Below are 10424 nucleotides of genomic sequence, written 5' to 3'. Positions count from 1 at the left end.
GGCCTCGTGGCCCTTGTCTGTGGCCTCATACTCGTGGCTGCCAGGTGTGGAAGGGCCCGGAGAAGGGCAGGCTTGGCCCACGTGGAGGCCACAGGGAGCCCGGGCGTCTTTCCTGGGACAGGGCCACCTTGTCAGCCCGACCCAGGCCTGGCCAATCAATCACTTGCCTTGCAGTGCGTGAGGCTGTTTGCTGGACAGTGGCTCCTGCTGCAGTTGAGGGCTGGGGGCTCCCCCTGGGGCGCGGGCGTGCAGGAAGGCAGAGAGCAGCACTCTGCGTGAGGCTGGATGGGCGAGACTGGGGTTTGGGCCTGCGTTAGCTCCTTTATCTACCCGATCCTGAAACTAGCTTTACTAGCATCACCTGGGAGTGTGTGCGACCTGCAGCCTCCCAGCCCCCACCCCCACCCCTACTAATTCAAAATCTGCATTGTACTAAGATCCCCAGGTGATTCGTATGCGCCTTCAAGTTTGAGACGCACCGCCTTAATTGTTCAAGGCAGAATGGAATGAACCCAAAGGAAACCTAGATTTGCAACTTGAGGATTTGGGACAGTGGTGGTGGGTTCCAGCCACGGTCAAAGCAGAAACACTTGAGCAGCCAGGCTGGTGTGGATTAAAGCCCAATTCCCTAGAGCCCAGCCCAGCCTTCCCAAACTCCCCGGGTGGTGCTTCAGCTGAGCTAAATAAGGGGTTGTGAGGCCTGTCCGTAAACTGGGGACTGCCTGTGTTTAGAATGCATTGGTTTTTCTCTTCTCGACTAGACTAAAGGGTTAAAAGGTCAGGAATCATATTGCAGATGGTATGTAATGAATAAGCACCAGCTCTTCAGTAGGCAGACCTGCCTCGTGGGCTCCGCACGTCCACCACCTGAGGGTGTGGTCTCAGCCAGGCCTTAAGATCTTTTAGAGACTTTGCAGGACCCCGTCTCCTCACCCGTAGTACCAGGATTGTTGGAGGACGAGATGAGTAAACATCAAAATTGTACCTGGTAAATAACAGGCTCTCGCGCGGCAACAGTCACGCCTTCCCCTTTGAGTCTCCGACCCCCCAGCGCCTAGCTCCAGGCCAGCGCGTTTTAAATGCTAAATAAAAATATGCTCGGTGATTGATCACCTTGATGGGCCGGAATAAAATGCTTTTAAAATAAATAACTCTTGCTGCTTTCTTACTGTTTCGCCAAATATCAAAGCAAACCATGCTTGTTATGGAAATGTGGGGAAAACACAGGCAGGTCTTAAGGAGAAGTCTAGCCCTTTCCCTATCACCCCGCCCCCCGTCACAACGAGGCAGAAGCTCCGGCGAGCTCAAGATTTGGCTCCACTGGTAACCCAGCGCCGGGGCCCAGGGAGGCACGGGTGCTGGTGGAGTAATGGACCTTAATACCGCTTTACAACGAGAGGCGCTGACACCGTCCGTGCAGGATGGCTGGCACGGGGACTTCACGCAGCTGCCAAAGCCCATCTTTGGAAGCTTGCATCCAACTGTGATGAGCCTGTGTATGTTGAGTTGGTGGAGGCCCTTTGTGCTGAACACCGAAGCCACTTAATCGAACCTGGTGACTGCAAGAAATTAGAGGCATGTGTGGGTCTCTCCGTAAAACAGACAGAGGCACCCCCTTGGAGTGGTTGGGTGCAGCTGTGAGGTAGTTAAGGACCATGGCAAGGAGTCTTAGGCCAAGGATGTCGTCCAGGGGGAGTACTTCAAATGCAAAAAGGAACAAATGAAAAACTTGGCTTTTGTTTCTTAAAAAAAAAAAATCTGCAAAATGTTGCTATAATACCACCGCCCAGCAACATAACATGTTGATGCTAACATTTTGGAGTAGTGCCTTTCAGATACAGAGACAGAGTGAATATGAAGGTCATAATAATTATTATTGTTGTTTGGGTGTTTTTTTTGTGTTTTTTTTTTTGTTCTTTTTTTTAGGGCCGCACGTGTGGCATATGGAGGTTCCCAGGCTTAGGGGTCAAACTGGAGCTACAGCTGCCGGCCTACACCACAGCCACAGCAACACGGGATCCTTAATGCACTAAGCAAGGCCAAGGATCGAACCCACATCCTCATGGATACTAGTTGGGTTCAGTTATCATTGAGTTACCATGGGAACACTTCTCACTGTTGTTCTATACGGAAGTGTGTTGGCCTCTGACGACAATGGACCAGCTGGATTTCCTTCCATACTGAGCGCCGAGTGTAGGGGTTCTGGAAACCCAGGCCTTGCAACCAGCCCAACTGAGACCTTTCCCTGGTTCCGTGGCTCACCTCTGTCACCCAGATCACCAAATGACATGTGCAGCACAACCATACTTTCGAAGACCCTGTGCAGAATAGAAAGGCATGAAATAAGAACACATCTGCATTGGTGACCAGTCCAACATAATCTATGTTTTCAACCCAAGGCCATTTTTTTAGTGAAATAAGGAGGAGTGGAAACAAGGGGCCAGGAGACAGTGCCTTTGAAACTTTAACGGGCTTTGTCCACGACAAACCGTCTCAGCCCGGCAGAGTTTCCACTTTAATTGGGAGAGAGGGAGGTGGTGCTGGAAACTGAGCAGGAGACACATTCTGTCATTGATCTGGGGAAGAGGAAAGCCTGTTAGGCAAAAATCCTTGCAATCTCTCATTCCCTATGCTGCCCTTAGCGGGGTTGCCATCCTGAATCAGACAGCGGCCAAGTTCTAAGGCACCCGGCCTTCAAATAGCTGAGGGTTTGGAAATCAGCATCCTTGCTAGGCCTTGCTCCGCAGTCAGCAGGAATAACCTACTCAGCTTCAGGCTGGGATTCCCGCAGCCCTGTGCCCCTGTTCCCCAAAGCATTTGAGGATGCGGGCCTGACCCCTGGGGCTTTCACGATTGGAGAAACGCTGTCCCTCTTCCCTCCTTGGTCCAAATCTTACTCCTGATCCTAAAGGTGTTAGGTTTGAAGTAGAAAGGCGCGGTTTCAAATCCTGACTTCTATCACTTGTAATATACATGAGGCCTGGGCTGCTGCACTGAAGCCCTCGAATCCCGGCTTCCACATCTGTGCAAGGAAGCTCATGATATTACTAGGCCCCTGGGTTACTGTGGGGATTCACAGTGACAGCCTCTAAAAAGTGCCTGGGCTCAGGGACCCTGTTCAATCAACGAGAGGCAGAGAGGGGCTTTCCCTCCCCCTTGTACCTGGGGGACTCTGTCCTTTCTTTAATCCAGACTTCACTTCTCTTTCATCTTCTTGCCAAATCCTTGATGCTGATTTCTTATCTGGAGTCCAGCCTCTTTTGTTTTCAACTGGTAGAAACTGCTGCTTCTAAACACTACGGTACCTTTGTGGTTTTTTTTTTTTTTTTTTTTTTTTTTTTTTCTTTTTAAGGCCACACCTGTGGCCTATGGACGTTCCCAAGCTAGAGGTCAAATCAGAGCTGCAGCTGCTGGCCTAGCCCACAGCCACAGCAACACGGGATCCGAACGGCGTCTGTGACCTACACTGCAGCTCATGGCAACACCGCATCCTCAACCCACTGAGCGAGGCCAGGGATCAAACTCACATCCTCATGGATACTAGCTGGGTTCTTAACCAGCTGAGCCACAATGGGAACTCCTAAACTTGATACCTTTTCCTCATACCCAAGGCTAGGACCTCAACAAGGGGGCTTGGCTCCACGACCGTGCCCCTCCCAAGCTCATGCCCGACTCCCCCGTCCTGTCCATGGACAACTTACCTTCACATCCTCCCCTTCACCATTTCTCCTTTTTTTTTTGTCTTTTTTCCATTTTTTTGGCCGCTCCCGTGGCATATGGAGGTTCCCAGGCTAGGGGTCTAATCGGAGCTGTAGCCACCGGCCTACGCCAGAGCCACAGCCACGCGGGATCCGAGCCACGCCTGCAACCTACACCACAGCTCACGGCAACACCGGATCGTTAACCCACTGAGCAAGGGCAGGGACCGAACCCGCAACCTCATGGTTCCTAGTCGGATTCGTTAACCCCTGCGCCACGACAGGAACTCTCATTTCTCCTTTTATTTTGGGGGCTATGCCTGAGGCATGTGGAAGTTCCCAGGCCAGGGATCGAACCCGCACCACTCCAGGGACCCAGACCACTGCAGTGACAGCCAGATCCTTAACCCACTGCACCACAAGGGAACTCCCGCCACGTCTCCTTTAACATCAATCCTGGGACAACCTGCCAGTTTTTATTCACTAAGCCATCTTCTTTCAAATCCCACTTCAAAGGGCTTGCTTAAAAAACAAAACCAGAAAAAAACTAGTAATCAAACTCCAAGGGTGGCAGGGGGGTGGGCAGTGTTTGTTCCTCTCACTGTCAATCAAAGCATATTCACCCTGCAAAAGACAATCAACATTTTTAAAAAGCTGCTAGCCTGTGCTGGGAAGGGTGTGATGAAAGAACAGCCTCGTGTGCTGTAGGTCAGAGTGGGTATTGGTTCAACCCTTTGGAAAACATTTGGGCAAGATTTATGGGGTCAAAAACATGTTCATGCTTGTTAACCCCATATTTCAATCTCTAGGACATGACTTTAGGGGAATAGTAAGAAATTTGGGTGAAAGGCGTTATGCTAATGTATGTTCATTGTGGTGTTAGTTATGATTGAGAAATACTGGAAACCACCTAAAGGGCCAACAACAAGAAAATTGTAAAATCAGAAACAACAAGAAAATTGTAAAAGAAGTGACACTGAATCCCCTAGGTGGAGTCCACAGTTTTAAAATAATAACTATGAAGTAACGACCTAGAAGAGTTTACAGTGTGAAAAGCAAGGTACAACAAGTGTGTGTGTGTGTGTGTGTGTGTAGAACGAAATAGGGAGAGACTTAATTGCTTTTGTAAAACAATTTTTTTAAACAAAGTACTACCAGTGTCTATCTTAAGGAGCTGTAATTAGGAATAGAGAGGGATTTTCTTCTTTAATTTTCAAAGGTTCTGTAATGTGGTTATATTACTGTTATAAATATATATAAATTATATATGTTACTTTTATAAGTATATGTCTGAAGCCTCCCTGGAATTAAAGAATTTAGAACAAGAACCCAAAGAAGGACCACCACGCACGCACAGCCCTCTACCCAAGCCACGCTGGGCCAACCCCAAAAAGCCAAGCCCCCAAGGGACCCCTATTTTGGGACCCACTAATCCCAAAGCCAGAAGTGCCTGGAAGATGAGCCAGGTCTGCGCCCTTCCTCCACGGGCAGCACTTGCTAAATTTTGGGCTTGCAACGCAACACCTGGGGCTTGGGGCCAGGAGGCCGAGAGGAGCTCGGCCGGGCCGGGCCCTCCCCCAGCCCCTGGGGGAAGAGACTTCGACGTGGAGTCCGGGAAGAAAAACCTGTGACTACACACACTTAAGAGACGCTGAAATGGGGCAAACACTTCCCGGGAAGAAAGTTTTAGTGGCCCTTTGGAAAACTGAAAGAAGCAATTCAGGTGTGTGTGCTCCCGCAGCGATTGGGAATTAGGGCTTTTTCCAAGCCCTGGACTGGATCCTGGACACAAAGGAACTGGATTGGAGCCAGAGTGTTTTCGGGCTGGAAAGACTTCAAGAGGATGCCAAAAAGGAACTCAGGTTTCCTGAGCGCGGGCTACTATGTGGCAGACACTTTATAAACAGTGTCCCTTTAATCCTCGGGATGGCGCAGACAGGAAGGTATTCTTGTCCTTGATTTTACTGGGGAGGGAACTGAGGCTCAGAGAATAACTGTCCAAGGTCACCCGCCGGCCAATGGCAGAGCCCAGGGGCAGACCTCCAGCTGCCCGACTCCAGAGCTGTGTGCCCTTTCCTCCAGGGCCAGGCCAACCCCTTTCTTTTGACGATGAAGAACCTGCAAGTCCGGGAGGGAAGTGACTATACCTTGTGGCAGAGCTCTTCACGACGTGGGCAGGACCTGCCAAAGCCCTTGTCCCCAGCCCAGTGCTCTTTCCACTACGTGCCAGGGCGGCCCGCCCGCCCCGCTCCCCGCCCACCCCCCGCCTTTGCCAGGAGGCTTCTGCCCCGCCTGCTGCTTCTATCTAGGTCCTAACTGGATTGCCAAGTCCAGGCTGACAGCTCTGTGGGTTCTTGGCAATTGGGGACTTGGGAAATCACGATTGTTTTTATTTCATTTGATTGTTCACTTCTGTATTTCCTCCCAGGCTGGGAGTATTTGTGGAAAAGCATTATCTGTGAAGTAGAGAACATGTAACTGAATATATAAAAGCTGTTTGCCCCGGGGGTTTATGTTTGAAACTGAAGTCAGCACGACCATTGAGTGTATTTATCAGGATGATATCTAATACGACCACTTTAGCGTGTGAGAATGAACCCTTTTCTTAAAAGAAAAAAAAAATCAGAAAAGAATATTGACCTTCCTAATGTTTCCCAGCACAAAGAAATCCATCTACTGTAGATTCCAAGACAGACCAGACCAAGATGTTGACATGCTGGGCTCAGATTTCATTCCTGAAAATCTGGACCCTTAGGCTGTATAAATAACGTGATCTTTTCCGTGGTTCGAATCAAGGGGGAACACAATTGCTGGCAGATCTCAGGCTTTGGCCCTCCCCGAGTGTCCCCACAAGTCCTAACTTGCTACCCACAAGTCCAGACTCGCATATTTTCACTTGAAGCATTTTGAAACATTCTGGAAATCATAGGGGGGAGAGAACCAAATCCTCCTGAGAAATAGAGTAAGGGGAAAATTTTTTTTTTTTTTTGTCTTTTTAGGACCTCACCCGCACGGTATATGGAGGTTCCCAGGCTAGGGATCTGATCGGAGCTATAGCTGCCGGCCTACACCACAGCCACAGCACCGTAGCGGCTCACGGCAATGCTGGATCTTGACCCACTGAGCGAGGCCAGGGATCGAAGCTGCATCCTCATGGATCCTAGTCAGGTTCGTTACTACTGAGCCATGACGGGAACTCCGAAAACTTTTTGTTAAAGAAAGAGCATAAAAGGAAATGTCTTGCATATATAAGCGTATATTGAAGCATTTCATGGGACTTGATCAGACGTTTTCTAGCATAGCTTTTGTTGGGTAGAGAAGCACTGTTAGATCTATCCTCTTTTTCCAGAAGAACCAGCTGGTGCAGAGAGAGGATACGCCCAAAGCCATAGACAGAAGTGGCTAACTTTCACTTCTGGTCATGTTCTCACTTCTTTTTATTTATTTATTTATTTATTTATTATTATTATTATTATTATTTTTTGGTCTCTTTTTTAGCTATTTCTTGGGCCGCTCCCGCGGCATATGGACTTTCCCAGGCTAGGGGTTGAATCGGAGCTGTAGCCACCGGCCTACGCCAGAGCCACAGCAACGCGGGATCCGAGCCGCGTCTGCAACCTACACCACAGCTCACGGCAACGCCGGATCGTTAACCCACTGAGCAAGGGCAGGGACCGAACCCGCAACCTCATGGTTCCTAGTCGGATTCGTTAACCACTGCGCCACCACGGGAACTCCATGTTCTCACTTCTTTGTGCTGATCAGAAGAGCTAAATACCAAGGTATTTTCACCTTGGCAGAACAAACCTCTGTCTAAACTATTATTTCCTGGTAAAAGCTTTTATATTACCAAAGTCATTATTAGAAGTTGTTATAATTCTATACATGTCCTGGAGTAGTGTTGCATTTACTACTGTGGAAAATACAGCCAAACCCTCTGATCTATTTGTAGATTATTCAAATAACAAAAGAGTTGAGGGCTGTAGCCAAGCCTTATTCTTCTCTGTATTTCCCTGTGCCTTGCACCAAGTGTCATTCCTATAAACCAGTTAAACGAATGGAAATTAGCCTCTTGGCCCATTCCTGGGCTGTTACCTGTGATGCATTCTCAGAGACAACGGAAAGGACTGTAGAGATCAACCTTGGTAGGAAGCTGAGTGACCTTGAATGAGTGACTCCCATAAATATCCCGGGAGTACAAGCAGGCTCCCGGACACTCCACTGATTTTTTTTTTTTCCATGCAGACTTACTCCTCTCTAGTTTCTTCTCACCAGTATGCCTTTTGGTGTGTCCCCACTGTGATGAAGATAGAATCCATGGAGTTCCCGTTGTGGCTCAGCAGTAACAAACCTGACTAGTATCCATGAGGACACGGGTTCGATCCCTGGTTTCACTCAGTGGGTTAAGAATCCAGCGTTGCCGTGAGCTGTGGTGTAGGTTGCAGACGCGACTCGGATTCCATGTGGCTGTGGCTGTGGCGTAGGCCGGCGGCTACAGCTCCGATCAGACCCCTAGCCTGGGAACCTCCATATGCCATGGGAACGGCCCTAGAAAAGGCAAAAAGACAAAAAAAAAAAAAAAAAAAATCCTATCAGACATTTCAAGATCTGCCAGGAGTCCTCACCCATCCTGCAAAATAGCAGCCTCTCAGAGGGACTAGTTGGCTTATAGAATGATGGGGGAAGCCAGGATCCAGAAAGATGAGCCAAGGTCACTTACTATCTTCAAAGTGGTAAGACCATACTTTTAGGAAATAGGGTTTTATGACTTTCAATCATATTAAAGGCATTTGGTCTCTTGGAGTTCCCCTTGTGGCTCAGTGGCAATGAATCCAATTAGTGTCCATGATGATGTGGGTTGGATCCCTGGCCTCACTCAGTGGGTTGGGGATCCAGTGTTGCCGTGAGCCGTGGTGTGGGTCACAGACACGGCTTGGATCCTGCATTGCTGTGGCTCTGGCATAGGCCGGCAGCTACAGCTCCGATTCCACCCCTAGACCAGGAACTTCCATAGCCGCAGGTGTGGCCCAAAAAAAAAAAAAAGAAAAAGAAAAGAGAAAAAAAAAAGAAAAAAAGAAAGACATTTGGTCTCTTTAGTAGGGCCAGTTCACCATTAGCATACACTTGATATAACTTTGACTTCCAAACCTATTATCATAGATATTCTAAAGCAGGAATGTCCAGTAGAGCTTTCTGAAATGATGGAATTTTTTTTTTTTTTGTCTTTTGTCTTTTTAGGGCCGTACCTGCGGCATATGGAAGTTCCCAGGCTAGGGGTTGAATCAGAGCTTTAGCTGCTGGCCTGGGCCAGAGCCACAGCAATGCGGGACCTGAGCTGCATCTGTGACCTACACCACAGCTCACGGCAACGCTGGATCCTTAACCCACTGAGCAAGGCCAGAGATCAAACCCACGTCCTTATGGATACTAGTCGAGTTCATTAACCACTGAGCCATGATGGGAACTCCTGAAATGTTCTATATTTGCACTGTTCTATATAGTAGCTATACGCACAATTGGTTGATAGGCACTTAAAATGTGGCTGGTGCAACTGAGGAAGTGAAACTTAAATTTTTAAAAATTCCAATTAATTTTTTTTAATGAGACCCCATCTTTTTCTTTTTATAGCCGCACCTGCAGCATACGGAAGTTCCCAGGCTAAGGGCTGGATCAGAGCTGTAGCTGAGGCCTATACATCACACGGCAAGACGGGATCCAAGCTGCATCTGTGACCTACACCACAGCTTGTGGCAATGCCAGATTCTCAACCCACTGAGCGAGGCCAGGAATGGAACACACATCCTCATGGAGACAACATCCGTTCCTTCACCCACTGAGCCACAATGGGAACTCCTATCTTTTTAATTTAATTTTATTAGAGTCTGGTTGACTTCACAGCTATTCTTAGTAGTGGTTAGCATAGTGGACAGTACAATTCCAAAGCAAAGCCCAGTGAAGTCCCCAATCCACTTGACACCTACCGATCCGGATCCGTTTGCCCCTGGCCAATTTTCTCTTAGCAAAGCAATTTGTAATTGCTTGTAGAAAAAGTAATATAAACACCTTCCTGAAAAGTTGGAAAATAAGGAAAAGGGAGAAAAGTCTTTTCCCCTAATCTCAGATTGTGACAACCACTGATTTATTTGGGGACATATTTTCCCCACTTTGCTCAGCTTGCTTATGAGGATCATGGGCCTTTTGTTAGTCGGAAGGTCTTTGTGGGGCAACAGCAGACTTGTGCTCTTCAGTGGAGCCCAGGGACCCTCGGGGGCAGCGGTGGCTGCTTATCTGTATCCTCATATGAGTGCTTCCAGAAGGGCAAGCAGCGGGGCCGATGAGGCCGCAACCATCACGGCACCCCGGGTTTGATTCACTGGGAGAAAGGTCTTCCGTGTTCCAGTCTCAGGTGCTATCCTATCTTGTAACTTCTAGAAACTCTCCTCAGGAGGTAAATTCTGGAATACAGGAACCAGAAAGGTCCCTAGCAATGAGCTAGTTAGTCCAGCCTACTTAGAGTGTCAGTGAAGAAAGACATGGGGCCAGAGACTGGAGGAGCTGGCTCTCGGGCTCCTGACTCCCAGCCCAGTGCTCCTTCCCCATTCAGCAGCCTCCCGCATCCAGGGACCAGGGCTGCCGCCACCTCCTCCCCCTGGCACTGTCTCCGCCAAGTAGGAGCAAGTGCCCATAGCTACACCTGGCCTCGGTCCTTTGGGAAGCCCGAGCCAG

This window comes from Sus scrofa, chromosome X (genome assembly GCF_000003025.6).
Source record: "Sus scrofa isolate TJ Tabasco breed Duroc chromosome X, Sscrofa11.1, whole genome shotgun sequence".
Lineage (NCBI taxonomy): Eukaryota > Metazoa > Chordata > Mammalia > Artiodactyla > Suidae > Sus > Sus scrofa.
Note: the sequence above shows the minus strand (reverse complement) of the source record.